Here is a 17,100-nt window from a genome sequence, read left to right as displayed (position 1 = left end):
TTGTACCTAATCCCCGTCCCCAGGTGTGCTATCAGCAGATTTCAAAGCTGCCTCCCATCTCTGTATTCTAGTCCATGTTAGAGACCTTCCTCCTCCGGGAGGAGGTTGCATTAATGAATTGCACAAATTTTGGAGTCACTGGGCTCTTATGTCTGCCTGCCATGGAAGTCTATACTGCCGGATTTATTCTTCTCTCTTTGAAGGGTAAAGACCATCACACTTGAGCTATCTCAACATTTCTCTAAATTTACCCAATACCTACTTCTTTCCTCCTGCTTCCTAGTCCAATGATTCATGTCAGTGTTCAGTGTACACCTACTATGTGCCTGTACTGTGGATGGCTCTGCACTGATGAACGAGGTCTCCCTTCTCTCCGAGTACATTAAGCCTGCTGCTCCTCACACAGTGCCTGCTGCACCCTGTGATCTAGATCAGAGTTGGTAAACTAGCCCAGAGCCAAATCTGGCCTGCTATCTGTGTTTGTAAATAAAGTTTTATTGTAATACAGCCACACTCACTCATTCATGCATTGTCTATGTTGCTTTTGCACCATAGTGACATTTGGGTAGTTGTGACAAGGACCGTATAGCATGCAAAGCTGAAAATATTTACTCTCTGGCCTTTAGCAGAAAAACTCTTCAGATTCCTGGGTTAGGTCCCACACCTTCCTGCCTCCCCCTGCTCCCGGGAACTCATACAATGGATAATCCTTTTTTCTGTGTCTTCAGCCTCTCCATCTCCATGGACTCCTTTGTCTGTTTGAGGTGGCTTGCCTGAATCCTACAAAATATCCCTCTCTGTGTGCCTTGTCAGACTTCTTGAAGGAGCTGCCTGCATGTACTGTCTTCACGACCTCCCTGTGGTGATACCCAAGGCGGTAGGGTGTCTGTCTTCCCAGGCACCTATGGCATTCTATAGGCGAAGCCTGGAAGCAGTAGGAGGGGCCTGCTGAGATCCTTCCTTCCCTGCGAGATGCCCAGCTCCTCACTCTTGCTTCTAGTCCTGCTATGCTCACCGGTGATGTGGGGAGCTGGAAAGGAAGCAAGATCATAAGGATGAAAGAACACAGGCTTGGGCATCAGACAAGTCCAAGGGATCCTGCACCTAGCTAGATTGTGACTTTGGGTTGGTCCCTTCACCTCGTTGAGCCTCTCGGTTTTCTCATCTCTACAACCCGGATGAGATGACCTGCCTCTGGGTCATCGGGACAATAAAAGTGCTCAGCTCTTGGTACTGAGGAGGCTCCCCCCCCACCTTTCCTCAGTTTCACTCGGGGAACCCACCCCCTTGGTCTCCTGAGGGTTGACAGAAGCCAGGAGGTACTGAGTAGAATACTGCAGGAGGTCCATGGCCTGGCCCATTCATGTGGACTGTGAATTCCCTACTGTGCCCCTCCCCAAGCTGGTTCTTTCTCTTCCTATGGACCAGGATGGGGGCTGCTAGTGAGTGTGCCCAGTGAATGGTGGGCTGCAGAAAGCTGATGGGCTTTCAGAGGCACAGGTGCTGGGTCCTGACAGAGGAAGCCAACCCAGTTGCTATGGAGAGAGAAACGTTATGCAGTTAACTTGTTTGACTGGAGGACTTGAGAAATACCCACGTCCCTCTGGGGCTTCAGAACCATCCATCACTCCAGAAAGGCTCCTTTCATGATGAGGGTTATCTATTTGGCTAATAAAACCGCAATCACAGTCCCTTACATACAGACAGCCCTTCCCTTTTTACACATTTAATGGAGCTCTCTTTGGTTTATAAGGAGCCTGAAGCTTCATTCTATTCAGCTCTGACTCTGCTGTCAAGACAGGCATTTGGGCACATACTGTGTGCTGGGAGCAGAGGGATGTGAGATGAGCCAACACAGCCCTTGCCTCATACAGGCTCTTTATTTCCTGCAAGATAAGCATGACCTCTGCCTTCTCCAGCTGAGGATGTGAAGGAGCAGGTTTCTGAGTAGAGAGGGGGTAGAGGTGGCCTTGGACAGGAGAAGGAACACCTTATCTGAGATGGGAAGGGAAGAGGCCAAGAAGGATGAAATTACAGGGGTAGTGTGAAAGGAACGAACGACAACTGTACATCTGCTTTGACCCAGGCACCGTTCCAGGCATTTGGCATATATCGATTCACTTATCACAGCAGAAGTCTTTGGTAGCAAGTGACAGAATCACAATGTAAACTGGCTTGGACAACGAGATGATTATTGGCTCAGGTGTCTAAATTGCAAGAAGGGCTGTGTTGACAGGACATTAATCTCTTTTTCATGCCACGTGGGAAAAGACCACCAACTGCTCCCAGCCTCACCATTTTGCTGCTCAGGAGAAATTTCACCCTTTTCCTGGCTGTACTTTGAAATATACGAGGAAGGACTCTGATTGGTTCAGAGCAAGTCATGCTCCCACTCCTTGACAATCACTGGCCAAGGGGAATATCATGTCAGAAGGTAGCTGGCAGCTCCCATTCCATCAAATATTAGAACTGGGATGTAAAGCAGGTGTCATTGTGTCTCGAAGGAGTGATGGTGGTGGTATTCATGCACCAAGTGGCCTTAGATAGCCATCTTAGATCTCTTCTGTTATTTATTTAATAAAACTTGATGAACACCAGTCATGTGCAGGCATTGTCTTACCATTGAAGTTTACTGTGACCAAGACACAAGTTACTACTCTCCCAGAGCTTGAGATTTAGTGAGGAGGGAGACAAGCAATAAACAAGGAAACAAAGAAATACAATTTCAGAGAGTATTAAGTGATGCGTAACCAAGAGAAGTAAAGTAGGCTAAAAAGATTAGAAAAGATGGGAGGAGGTCCTAGTTTATATGGAGGTAATCATGGAAGGCCTTTTTGAGAACTGTCTGTGGGTAAATGAGTCGTACCAAGACCCTGCAGAGAGAACAGCATGTGAATATGCCCTGAGGTGGGGATGAGCTTGGTGTGTTCCAAGAATAGCCAAAAGACGATGATGCTGGAGCAGCTCAGCCAAGGAGAGGGGAGCAACAGATGAAGTCAGAGCACACAGGGTCAGGCCACATAGGGCCACCTTTGCTGGCCATGGTGAGAAGTCTGGATGTTATTCTAAGTATGATAATATGCCATATTGACCCCTCTCTCATAGCTAGAGAAACTGAATTACAAGGAGGTGAACTTGCCCAAGAAGGAAGGTCTTACATGGTGGACTGTCTGTCTGGAGCCAAATCTTGTTTTCTTTCATCTAGACCACATGGCTTCCTGTAGTTAGCTATGGGAAAATTAAGAGGGGACGAGGAAAGAAACTGACCTGTTCTTTCTGAGAGATAGGACAGATGGTATTCTGAGAGTGAGGGGTAGGGATCGGTGGACTGGGCTGACAGGATGGGAAGGGTTAGCACAATTGTTGAGTAGAACAGGAGCACTAGACCAGGAGCGAACAGGGGGATTGCAGGGCAATGGTGAGCCCAGAAGAAGTAGGAGACTGTGAATTTGTAATGGAATGGATTAGCACAGCTATTTGATTTTCTCCAGCAGTATTTGGCAGGCAGCCAGCCTGGGATGGGAGCAGAAGGGAAGGAAGTATCCGTGAATAAAAAGTGGAGATTGGGATGGCAGATTCAGGGGCAGTGGAGGGTGCTGGTGAGGATGTGGTTGAAAAGACTTATATATATGGCAACCATGTATCTTGTTTTTCCTAGGGCTAGTCCAATATAGTGTTATTTTTTATTTTCAACAAAGGTGGTTACTTAAATTATTAATTTATTGAGATTTAGGTTTATACATTTGTAGGCTGTTATATAGAGAAAAAAATCATGATTATGGGCTGAGCTGCATCCTCTCCAAATTTGTGTGTTGAAGCCTTAACTCTTAGTACCTCAGAATGTGACTGTATTTGGAGATCAGGCCTTTAAAGAGGTGATTAAGTTAAAATGAGGTCATTAGGGTAAATCCTAATCCAATCTGAGAGATAAGAGAGGAAGTTGGACCCAAAGGAGAGACACCAGGGAAATGTATGCATAGATGAGCCCGTGAAGAGGAAGCAAGAAGACAGACATCTGTAAGCAAAGGAGAGAGGCCTCAGAAGAAATCGACTCTGCCCAAGCTTGATCTTGGACTTCCAGACTCTAGAACTGTGGGAAGAGAAGTTTCTGTTGTTTAAGCCAACCAGCCTGTGATGTGTTGTTAATTTGGTTATGACAGCTGAGCAGACTAATGCACTCATGAATCAGAGTTTGCTTTTTGGTTAGATTGTAACCTAACTTGGCCTGTAAGGCCCTGCTTGATCTGGGCCATGCCTACATTTCTATCCTGACATCTCCCTTTCCTGATACCTCTCATTCTCAGGATTCCAGCCACACAGCCTTAAACTTCCTTATTTTCTCACGGTCTTCGCCCATTCTGTTCCCTCTACTTAGAACATTCTTTTTCCAGATAACTCCTTGCTCTTTAGATTTCAGCTTAAATGCACCTTCATTAGGAAAGCTTTCTGTGACCCTGACACCTCCACTCACTGCCACCACCCCTCTAACTAGATCAACCCTCCTTTGTGTGTTGTCTTAGGTGTGTTCCTTGGGAAGCAGATGCTGAGACAGAGAATAGTGGCCGGGATGTTTACTGGAGAGCGCCTATGGGATCAATACCCATGGAAGAGGACGAAGGAGTTGAGCTTCGACGAGGTCAAAGTCCATCCCAGGAGGAGTATGGAGCTGGGATGGTCCTTCAGAGTTTCCATCTTGAGGCAACAGGGATGCAAGGACCAGTTATTGGAGGTGATTGCTTCCAGGGCAGGGTGTGACCTTTGTAGAGGTGGCTCTTAAAGGCCAAGAGCAATTCCTGGGGAAGATTCAGGTGAGAGCTGTTTGCATCTAACTCTCCCAGCAGTTGGGGGAATAAGTGCTTTGGTCCTGAAGGGAGGTCTGGGGGCACACCACAGCATCCACTGCATATGTTCTCACCTCTCCTCATAGCGCACATCAGTTGCGAGTTGATATTATTTTATTCATTTTGCCTTCCCCACTAGCTTTAGAACAGAGGGCAGTTCCTTGGCAATAGCAGTGACACACCACTGGGCATAGAGGAAGGGAACGTGATGGATGCATATGTCGGGGGAGGATAGCCACGCCAGAGTTGGGAAGAGCAGGGATGTCAGGGAAATCCAGGAGGAAATGCTTGTGTGGACAGAAAGATTCGACATTGGTTATTATTCTGGGAAAAAAGGGAATGGAGCGAGACGGGAATGTTATTTCATTTGCCACCTGCTATGTGCCAGGCACTTTGCTATTTAATCCTTATAACAACCTTGGGACTAAGGATTGTTGCGGCTTGAAAGGGTTGATGAGAGGTCGACGTCTCTAAGAGAAGGCTGAGCGGTTGGCTGCTAAGAGGCCTCTGAGCCTGGCATCAACTTCGTGAGTTTATCACAGAATAAATATGGCCAGCTTCTGGCTCCTTGGGTTCCCCTTATCTCTGCTCCAGGCTAGGCATGCTGTCTCTGTTCACACGGTCTTGCCAACTGATTTAGTTAATTAGGTTTCTGCTTACTCAATTACTATCACCCCTCTGTCTTGTCTCCCTGTGACCATACCATGATTGGCATTTGGGGGTCTTCCCAAATTCTTTTGTCAAATTTTCAGGCCATCTCTTGGTTCATGCCAACAGATGGCATAGCTCATCCTTCTACATGGATTTTACTAACCTAAACCAGAAGGCATCTTTGTTTCCGGGTTGCACACTCACTCCTATGTGCTGCTTATAGGTATTATTACCGCATTGCTGAAGCTCAGAGAGATTAAGTCATTGGCCCAAGGTCATCTGGTCAGTAGAGTCAAGATTTGATGCCAGGTTTTCTGGCTCCCATGGCAAGGAATGGAGGGGTGGATAAAAGGCAGAAGGGCCACAGGTCAGGCTTGCACAGCCTTAGATTCAATGGGGCGTTCTGGGGAGGAAAGTATTTGTGAGCTTGTTCATAGGGTCTCCCAGTACTTGGTGGAAACAGTTGCAGCCAGCTCAGCCAGTAGCCACTGGATACTTTGAGTCATACCCGTGTTCTGCCAGAGCTGAGCCTCTGCTCTAGAAACTCCTAGCACTGAGCCTTTTTTGCTGGCCCCAGTGGGGAGCTGACTAGCACTACTGCCTGTGGTTGGGTAGGTTGAGTCTGGGGATGTGTGAGGGGCTGGACTTACTTTTCACCAACCTTCGCACCCTGGTGTGGGGCTGTCATAGTCTACAGGAAGAAGCACCTTCTTTCTACCATGAAGGGCACCATTTTGTAATTGCTCCACCTGGAAGGGGAGGCTTTTCCTAATTTGTACAAAGGCTCTCTGTGTTGTGACTCTGCCTTGCTCCTTTGTATATGCCAACTCACTTTCTGAGGTATAAACCCACCTTTTCGTACTTGACCGTGCCCCAGCAGGGCTCAATAGAAGCTACCTGGGCATCTCCATTGATCTGGGAGTATGCCGCAGTCAAACCCAGGAGTCAGCCTAGAGGGTTGTGCCAGGCATGCGTGCGCTCTGCAGACACTGCTTATACCTCCAGCTTTCTAGAAAGCCCTCTAGGCAGTCAGCACAAGGTCAAACACTTCTGTGCAGCGAGTCCCTGCAGGGGGATTTGTTCCGGGAAGGGAATTACATTTCAATTTGATTTAATTCAATGAGAATGACACCAAATTGATCAGCTGGTAAAATGCCATTTGATGGGCAGATCTGCTCTTTTCAAGTTAATAGGAACCACCAGAAAAATTAGTCTTGCTTTTTCAGACAGAACTGAAAGTTTTACCCATTTCCTTTGCCTTTTAAAAAGGGCTCAAATTCCCCAAAGGTGGAGAGCATTTTTCTGATAGCTCTGTTGATCTGGGCAAAGTGATTGGACCAGGCAACCAGTGAAGGCAATGCAAGTTCTGTATCAGTAAATGCATATATTTTAATTAACCACTTTGTACCAGACTTTTGCATGATCTTGAGAGATTTCCCAGATTCTTTGGGCCTCAGTCTTGCCATCTGTAGAATGGACACGCAGTCTCCCTTGGTCCAGCTCTGGGTGACCCTCTTTGGTGCAACAGTGTGAAGAATAATCATGGCTCCACAGTGACCACAGCCATTGTCCCAACAATCACAATCACTAATGTTACTTCTGAGCAGTTACTATGTCCTAGGCACTATTAATTACAAGTTTCATATGCATTTTATCACATAATCATTGTTATAATTTGTGAGAGAGAAGGAAACTTTCCTCTACTCTTAAGGTTCTTTTGGCTGGTCTAATAATCAAATAGACATGAGACAGACTAATAAAAGAAAATAACCAAATTTAATTACATACACATATGGGAATTCCAAATACATGAGAGAGTCAGAGACCCTACATACATCAAATATTCAAAGACAGAAAGTTAAAATGAGGTGTATATGGTATTCTGAGCTAAGGATGAAGTAAGGTGCCTCGGGGACTTCAAAGGGTCATTGCAGGAAGATAAGAAGAGCACATGTTTTATAGTTAGAAGTTTTCTCTGCCCTATAGATAGGTCAAAGAAAGATTATCTCTGATAATCTCTTATTACAGCCAAAGCCCTTAATTCAAATTCTTCTAGGTAGTTAAAGGGGGAGAGTTTCTCTAGAGCTCACAGGGTCTTGGTTATATGTAACTCAAAATAATCCATATACCACAGAGGTATGTCTTGGGGTGATGTGCTCTGAACCCCTAGAAATTTTATCATACAGTAATTCTTCTATTGTGCTTATTTTGATTTGTTGCAATGTCATAGACGTATTAGGAAAAATTTTGAGGGTAACATTAGCTTTGCATTTGGTTATGTGTGATTTCCTGTTGGAGAAACACCAGGTGAGCCCGCTACTGCACTCAGTTAAAACAAGCCATGTGGGAATGAATACTCATGGCACAAGCATGCATACCTCAAAGCTTACCGGGCTCCTCAGTTCGCGGTATGTCACGTGTGTCATGAGGCAGACATCGAGGGCTAGAACTTTCCTTCTCATTTCTGACAACCTTCCTTCCTCTACTTCCCAGGAACTCACAAGCTGCAACCCTTCTGACACTGGCCTCCACAATCAAACTAACGGTCTTTTTTTTTTCAAGGTAAAGTGTTATGCTTTTGGTAGTGTTTATGTGTATCTTAACTACTTAACGTGTGAAACGGTGCTACTCTTTTTATTAGGTTGCTTTTGATTTCTTACTGTGTCACCAGTGAAGTTTTTGAGTGTCATGACCTAACTTCATGGTTCCATCGGCCCTGTGGGTTTTGGGAAGTGGTGATTTCTTTTATTTTTAATTTAAAAAATTGTGGTAAAATACACATAACAAAATTTACGATCTTACCCATTTCTAAGTACTATACAGTTCACTAGTATTTAGTGCATTCACATTGTTGTGCTACCATAACTACCACCCATTCACAGAACTTTTTTTTCATACTACAAAACTGAAATTCTGTATCCATTAAATACCAGCTCCCCATTTCTTCCCCTGCCCCCAGCTCCTGGCAACCACCACTATACTTTCTGTCTATGAATTAAACCATTCTAAGTGTCTCATAAGAGTGGAATCATAAAGGATTTGCCCTTTGTGAATGGCTTATTTCATTTAGTATAATGTGTTCAAGTTTCATCCATGTTGTAGTATGTGTCAGAATTTCCCTCTTTTTAAAGGTCGAATGATATTCCATTGTATGTATAGACCACACGTTGTTTATCCATAGTCTGTAGTGTTTTCCAACACTAAAAACCAATTCTCCAATTCTGTGGATACCAGCTGGGTGTCCAACAATTCAATTCAGTTCCGACATGGACTCCCCAGAGTTAGCTCAAACCCACAGCTTAGGGGCTCAGTCCCAGCAGCCAGCCCTCACTTCAGATGCCAGTCACACATCCCTGGCTTTATACTTCTGACTGATCTGCTGCACATTGGCTCCCTCTTAAGATTTGCTAGAATGGCCCACAGAACCCAGGAAAGTACTTTAATTACATATCTACTGGTTTATTGTAAAGGGTACAACTCAGGAACAGCCAAATAGAAGAGATGCACAGGGCAAGGTATGGGGTTGGGGCATGGAAACTCCATGTGTCCACCAGCCCAGCAGCTCATCAAATCTTGTTGTCAAGAATTTTTCTAGAGCTTAATCTCCAGCTTTCCTCGCTTCCTTCAAAGTTGGAGGTGGAGCTAAAAGTTCCAATTCTCTAATCACTTGGTCTTTTTGGCGACCAGTCCCATCCTGAGACAATCTTAAGGGCTCCATTCTAAATCGCCTTATTAAAATAATCTGCATAAACTCAGGTATGACTGAGAGGGGCTTATTATGAATAATGAAAGACTCTCCTATGGCTCAAGAAATCTTGAGGGTTTTAGGAACTCTGTGCCAGGAACAAGGATATTTTTATATTATATCATACATAGCGGTGGTGCTTTTTAGACATGCATGTTACATTATGGTAGAACTGACTGTACTGTTATTTCTCCATTTTGCATGTGAGGAAACTGAGGACCAGGGAGGTTAGGTGACTTTCCAAACTAGTGTTCCAGCTAATAAATGCTAATGAATGGGAGATCCAGGATTCAAACCCAGGCCTTGCTGATTCCATATCTTGTGCCTCAAACACTGTTACCCTGCTTCTTTTATTTCGTGGATTGTCACCAATCCAGATGACAATGATTACAAATCAGTTTGGTTATTAATTTCCTGTTGTTAACAGGAAGCTACAGTGCCTGAAATCTCTGCTGCACCATCGGGAATTTTTAATAAAAATGAGGAATTTCCAGGGGTTTCTGTGTATTGCATATGTGTAAGAGCAAGGAGAAAAATTACTATTTAAAAACAGAAATGCCTCCAGCCACTTTTACACTCCAGGTTGAGGTAAGAAGGGTGCCTGACGAAAGCAAAGCTGTTCTTTTGTTTAAGAAAACACTATAAATAGGCTTTTTTGATTATTCATGGGAAGGCTCACTCTGCACTCCTACCTCATATAGTCTGGAAGGAGGAAGTTTTATCAGGAGCGAAATTGCTTTACAAATAAACTAGAGTGAATCAGAGAAATGTCCATTGGCAGCTTGTGAGAAATGGAGTTTTCAGAGCCTTGCAAGACTCAGGGAAAAGAGGAGATGAAAGAAAGTTTATGGTAGGAAAATGAAGTGCCTCCAAACAGGGCAGCAGGTTTCAGCTCCAGAAGAATGATGACTCATGACAAATTCCATGTTGGGCCAGCTGAGGAATGCTGAGATGACTACTCAGCTTCAAATGTTTTCAGTGGTGTGCTGTTTTGCACTCTCCCTTACCCTCAGGAAGTCAGTTACTTGCAGCAGGCTCAGGTTGGCTATGCCTTAGGGCGTGCAGGTAGAGGCGCTGGGTTCCTGAGAGGTAAAAGGTACAGGACAGCAGGGGCCGGCGGTGGGAGACGGGAGGCCTTCAGAACTGGGTTGAGAGCAAGAAGTGACTAGGAGAGTGGATGCAACCCTGAAAATGAAAGAAAATATTAGGGAGAAGCCTGTCCTTCCCCCCAGATATCTGGGATAGAGGCTGAGGTTATTTTTGTGGATAATAGAGAAAAGACACAAGGCATTACCTTCTGGGGAGCTAGCCCCGAGGGGTGGTCCTGTATCCGGCCCTGCCTGGGCTATATGCCCTACTTTTGCACCTTAAGGGTGAGTGCTTCATAATAACAAACACAGTCAGGACCCCTTATGGTTGGTTATATTTTGCGCATCTCCAGGGTGTCGTTTTCGCAGGCCGATGTCCTTCTCAAAGTTGTTTTCTTAGTTTTGAAAAGTTAGTACGACCACTTTACCAAAGACGGCAGTAAAGCGATGTGAGCAAGGGACCACTTTGTCTAATGTGCCCGAAGCGGTCATCTGGGCTTACGACAGGACTGTACAGCTGCTCTTTTTTTGCTTAATATATACCTTGCCCTCCATGCATATTATCTGTTAAAATCCTCAAAACAACCTTATAAGGTTGTCTTTGTCCAGTTTTCACAGAGGAAGAAAGAGAGGCTTGAAAGACTCAAGGTCACACAGGTAGGAAATGGCAGGGCTAGAATGTGAACCAGGATTTATCTGTCTCTCAAAATTGTGCTTGGCTTGTGACCACAGTGACTTCTACCTTTGCCCTTGAAAAAGACTGATGGCTTCTTAGATCCATCTTTCCGCCTAGAATGTCCCTCTGCAAGGCCAGGGGGTCTTATGCTTGGGGGCTGCATCAGAGTCACCCAGAAGGTTCATTAAAGCAGATTGCTGGCCTCTTCCCCGCCCCCCGTCTCTCCGCGGAGTCTGAGAATTTGCAGTTCTAACAAGTTCTCAGGTGACCAGAGTGGCTGCTCTGAGGACTACAGTTGAGAAGCACTGTGCTAGGCTGATCTTCTTACTGGGTAATCTAAGCATTGTCCCCAAGTCCCATGGTGTGCTCTACTATTCTCCTACAGCCAAGGATCCACCTTGTGTAGGACTCGATTTGTCATTGTAGGGGAGGTTCTTTCAGACTGGTCTGATGATTAAATAGACACGAGACAGATTAACAAGAGAAAATCACCAAATTTAATACATGTGTAAGTATGAGAACCCTGTATACACGGGAGAGTCAGAGACCCCACATGCAGGAGAGCTAAAGATGAGGTAAGGCACCTTGGGGCCTCAGAAGGTCATTGTAGGGACAGCACATGTTCAATAATTAGTAGTTTGCCCTGCTATTTAAGTAGGTCAAAAAAGGTTATCAGATAATCTCTTATTATGGGCAAGTCCCCTAATTCACGTTTTTCTAGGTAGTTAAGGAAAGAGTAGAAGTTTCTCTTGATCTTGCAGCTAAAGAAGCCTTTAGCTCAAAACAATCTGCATACCACAGAAGCATATCTTGAGGTGACTCGTTCTTAACCCCCACATCATCCTCTCAGCTTTGGTTCTAGATATCTGTCCTGTCATCTTGGCCAGCTCCCCAGCCCTGTCTGGGCCTGGCTAGGTCTGGTCTTGGGGCTGTCCCTTCTTCCCGATGGGAGCATCCACACCTTCTGTGGCTTAGGCTACACATCAATGCCACTGAGACCCGATGGGCTTGAAGGGGTGGAAAATAGGCTCTGGGAGCTGAAACAGGTCCTGGATGATGCTGGCCTTATCTGCTCCCTCCCTCTGAGAGCCAGTGTGAAGCTTGGGGGTGGGTACTGACTCAGGGGTTCAAATGTTTTCTACAGCAGCTCAGTGGCTCCTTTCCTCCCCCTGCCTTGCACAGATAGCTTTCACCTCGGAAACAAACAGGTTGGAATTCTAAGCAGAGAGAAAAAACATCTTAATATATCAAGTGTCTTTCAGTGGTGGTTTAAACGGCCTGAGAGACAGACTGTCAAAGGCAGTCCCTGGACATCCAGACCAATATGCCTCTGCTCCTGATGCCTGTCTCTTGTCTCCACAGCTTGCAGAGGAGCGGAACTGTGGGATGTGTGAGTATGTGAGTGTGTGCATGAGTGGGGAGCGGTACCTTTCGTACAGGAGGAAGCTAAGGAGCAGGTGCGGAGGTCTTGCCTGTAAGACTCTGTGTGGCAAGGGTGGGGACAGGCAGACTGGGTACCGGGGCTGGAGAGACTCTCGCAACAACCCCATGAGGTGGGGACTGTCATTATTTTGTTTTACAGAACTGCAAGCACAGGCACATTAAGTCACTTGCTTGAAGTTACATAGGTGGTAAGTGGCATGGATGAGATTCGAACAGACACATCACCAAAGACTGTATGCGAATGGCAAATGAACACATGAAATGATGTTCCGCATTATTAGTCATCGAGGACGTGTAAATTAAAGCCACAATGAGATACCACTGCACACCCACTAGAATGGCTAACATGAAAAAAAAAAAACTGACTGTATCAAATGTTGGCAAGGATACGGTGGGACTGGAACTCTCATACACTGCTGGTGGGAAAGCAAAAGGTCCAACTACTGTGGAAAACAATTTGGCAGACTCCTAAAAAGTAAACATATACTTCTCACGGGAACTGCTATTCCCAGGTTTTACCCAACGGAAAAGAAAGCATGTATCTACACAGAGACTTACACATGAGTGCTCCGAGCAGCTTTCTTTGTAAAAGCCCCAAACTGGATTGACAACCTAAACATCAGTCAACAGGCGAGTTGATAAACAAATAGTGGTAAACTCATATAGTGGAATAATACTAAGTAATATTGATATGTGCAACCACATGGATATATCTCAAAACAGTTATGCTGAGTGAAAGAAGCCGGAAATAAAAGAGTACACATTGTATGATTCCATTTATATAAACTTCTGGAAAATACAAGCTAATCTATAGTGACAGAAAGCAGATCAGTGGTTGCCTAGAGATCGGGTAACGAGGACTGGGGAGTGCCTGGAAGAGATATCACAAAGGGCACAAGAAAATGTTTGAGGGGGATGGAGTTGTTTATTATCTTGATTGTGGTGACGTTTCAGGGGTGAATACATATGTCCAAACTTATCAAGTGGTGCATTTTAAACATGTGCAGTGTATTGTATGTCGGTTATACATTCATAAAGCTGTTAATAATTTTTAAAAAACCCGGGCAGCAGACTGTCTCTAGAGCTGGCATTCTAATTTATCCCATTCTATTTTTTCAGCTATGCATTACAGAACAGGGCCGACTACGTGTTTGTCCTGGGTAGATAAAACAGCAATCAGTTCTGTGCTGGATACTTTATATCATTAATCCTCTCATTCGTCAGTCCTCTTCAGACAGGTCCTTTTTGATTTTGCCTGTTTAATGGATATAAAATAGAGAAATTAAGGACATACTAAAGGTCACATGGGTGGGACATGGGAGCCGGGCAGAGCCCTCCCTCTTCACCATGGACATGATATTCGACCTCTCAAGAAGGGAGGCAAAAGGAACAGCAAATTCAATGGCGTCCAGAAGCTTTGATCAGAGTCTAAGAGCAGGAGATTTCTCCTCTGCAGGCATCAAACTAGACCTCTACGAGTCCCTTCAGTCTGGTGTCCAATGAGTCTGTGAAATGAAAACAACTTCTGTTCCTTAAAGGGTCAGCTGTCTATGTGGACTCTTTCGCCTGCGTTTTACAGACAGACCTGGTTCTGCCATTTATCTAGCCTGTGACCTGTGAGCAGCTCACCTCTCTGGGCCTCTATTTTCTCCTCTGTAGAATGGCAACAATTACACAGAATTTCTAGGGTTCGGAAAAAAAGGATTCAATAAATTAAGGGATACAAAGTATCCCTTAAAAGAGCAGACTTTATAACTACTGCTTTAGACACTGACGAACCCTAAAAAAAGTTTGATTGTTTGTTTTGGTATTTCATAGCTCACTACCTGCCCCAGATGAGATCTATTTTTTTTTTAAATTGAGGTAAAATATACATGATGTGAATTTACCATTTTTATCCTTGTTAAGTGTACAATTCAGTAGCAATGAGTACATTCATGATGTTGTGTGACCATCACCATTATCCATTTCCGGAATGTTTTTGTCATCCAAACAGAAACTCTGAACTCCGTACCCATTAAACTGTAACTCCCATTTCCCCGCCTCCCACCCAGCCCCTTGGTGGGGGGTTGGTTACTGCTCTTCTACTCTGTGTCTATGCATTTGCTTAGTCTAGGTACCTCATGTAAGCGGAACCATACAGTACCCAAATGGGATCTTCAGCCCCACTTTAACTCCCACTTTTTGTGTGTTTGTTTTGGGGAGCAGAGGTGGTAGGAGATGGGACTTTGGAGACTGCCTCGTAGATACTGGAGCCCACAGTTTCCAGAGTGGAAGTTGGGGTGGTGGGGAGCCCTCTGCTGGGACAGGACCAGGCTCTCTCTGTGAGTCTGGACGTGGCATCTGCTTCTGGCCAATGACTGTGGTTGCACACAGGTTGTTTCTGTGCATCCTGTTGAACTGGATCTGAGGTTTGCAAATCATATTTAGCAGATGCCTCAAGAGTTCTGCAAATGATTGATTTGGATTTCACGGAATAATTTAAAAATGGCTGTGAACATAGCCACTTGAATATATTTCAAATCAATGCACTAATTGTGCAGATTGTACAGCTCTTAGATGGAAGGGGTCCTAAGATCTTTGTTTAACTAGATGGAATCCTAAGATTGCAGGAAAGCATTTGGGAAACGTCTACCATTTGCAATAACTTCCCTGGGTGATTAGAGGGTTCCTATAAAGCGTAGAAATTAATTGGCCATTGAGGTGGATGCCTGTGGCAAAATGTATTTTCAAAAGATGTCTATAATAATATCTCCCATCCCACATGTTCATATAATGTGACTGTTCCGGGTCGAATTGTGTCCCTTAAAATTCATATGTTCAAGTCCTGACCTCCATCACCTCATAATGTGACCTCATTTGGAAATAGAGTCATTGCAGATGGAATTAGTTAAGATGAGGTCGTACTGGTGTAGGGTGGGACCCTAGTCCCATATAACAAAAGGGAAAATTTGGACACCTATGTGAAAATGGTGGAGATGGGGGTGATGCCTTTATAAGCCAGGGAGTGCCAAAGGTTGCCAGCAAACCACCAGAAGCACAGAACAGATTCATCCTCACAGCCCTTAGAAGGCACCGACCCTGCTGACCCCTTGGTCTTGGATGCCCAGCCTCCAGAGCTGTGAGACAGTGTGCTTCTGTTGTTTGAGCCGCCCAGTCTGTGGCAGATGGCAGCCCTAGCAAACAAATGCGGTGACCTGGACACCACTCTCGTTTAGAGGTGAAGTCGATGTCCCCTCCCTTAGCAAATGGGTGGCTTCTGAGATTGGACAAGTGGAGTACAGACGTGACACCCTGTGACTCCTGAAGCTAGGCCAGAAAAGGCGATAAAGCTTCTGCCTGGCTTGTTGGAATATTTGCATTTGAAGACTTCAGTCACCACGCAAGCGCTCACATTTGGCTGCCCAGTCCCCTGTGGTTTTGGGATGTGTAACAGGCGATTGGATCTCTACAACATGGCAGGGGAGCTTTGGGGGTGGGGAGGAGGGCGTAGGAGTGGGGAAGCAGCCTGGGCCTGGTGGTAACATGGTGGGCCCCAAAAGGCAAGAATGAGCTCTTGTTTTTCGAAAGCCTTGTCGAATCCACTATAAATTAGACACGACACCATTTCCGGAGGAGAGTACTAGAAGGGCATCTGCAGGTAGGCGACTGGTTCTGTTTTCCCACTGGGAAACTGGATAATCATGGACAATCCAAACTGGAGAAGGGTCAGGGGATGGGAGGCCCCCTCTCTCAGGGAGGTCTGTCGATGGCGTGGGCTGAGAGGCAGCCTCACGCTGAGTCCCCAGACACGCTCTCTGCTCCCCTGCGTGCTCTCTGTGCAGAACCTTCACTCCGGTGCCATCACTTAGCCTCGGCGTTTTATGGAGTCCCTCCTCCGTGCTGAGCACTTCGCCCGCGTTATCTCATTCAGTCCTTGCACGGCTCTGCCAAACAGATTTTATTGCCTTTCTACTCTACCAGTCACATCTCAGTAAGGATCAATTAACCAAATTAATCCTGTAAGCAATCTCAGTAGCACCATGAACAGTTCAGGCGAAAGAGCCGACTTTAACTACTGCGGGGGGAAGACCAGCCCCTGTAAGGAAGAGGTGACTGTAACCGGAGTTTAAGAGGGTTGTAAAATGCTGAAATCCGCTAAGCTCTGGAATGGAAATTCTTTCAATGTATATTAGGCTTTGAATCACAGGGGTGGCAGGAGACTGGTACCTGTGGTTCCCTTGACAACCGCCTTCTGATTGGAAGGAGCCTGAGTACAGAGAGGAGGGCTGCTGAGAAGGCCTGCTCGGCTCACCGATAAGTAGGCAGGAAACAGTTAAAAGCAGCCATCCAGTGGGGCTCCGGAGGCACAGGGTTTTTTTTTTTTTTCCTTTCTTTTTATCAACCTACCAAGATTTTGGGAGGGATTATTGATAACAGGAAAATAGCATGGAATGGCTGGCTTCTGAGAAGCCCTTGGGTTAGAAAGAAAGTTGTTCTCTTTCCACTCAAAGCTTAGAAGTCTTCCAAATCCTCTTCTTCTGCAGCACAAGAATGAAGAAATCAGGCAAAGGCATCCCCAAGAGTTTCCACACACACGCGCAAACTTAGCGAAGAATTCTGAGCAGAGGCATAGACGAAGCATTTGCATGAACCCCTTCCAGTAGAGGGAAGGAT

At 45.4% G+C, this 17,100-nt stretch overlaps 1 long non-coding RNA gene across 2 annotated transcripts in view; it reads left to right on the top strand.

Annotated features, from left to right (window-relative positions):
• Positions 1–12,795, top strand: part of LOC118611354 — a 47,358-nt gene extending 34,563 nt beyond the window's left edge. The window contains exons 2-4 of one of the 2 annotated variants that reach the window (XR_004954240.1): positions 4,521–4,808; positions 7,986–8,054; positions 12,364–12,795. This is a non-coding gene — a long non-coding RNA (uncharacterized LOC118611354). Of the gene's footprint in view, positions 1–4,418; positions 4,809–7,985; positions 8,055–12,363 lie in introns of those variants that run through there. The other variant, XR_004954239.1, reaches the window with a different exon arrangement.
• The last annotated feature ends 4,305 nt before the right edge of the window (positions 12,796–17,100 follow it).

The sequence above is a fragment of the Rousettus aegyptiacus genome, unplaced genomic scaffold (assembly GCF_014176215.1).
Source record: "Rousettus aegyptiacus isolate mRouAeg1 unplaced genomic scaffold, mRouAeg1.p scaffold_m13_p_1, whole genome shotgun sequence".
In the NCBI taxonomy this organism is placed as follows: Eukaryota; Metazoa; Chordata; class Mammalia; order Chiroptera; family Pteropodidae; genus Rousettus; species Rousettus aegyptiacus.
The sequence above is the reverse complement of the archived record's forward strand: the minus strand, read 5'-3'. Positions and strand labels throughout refer to the sequence as shown.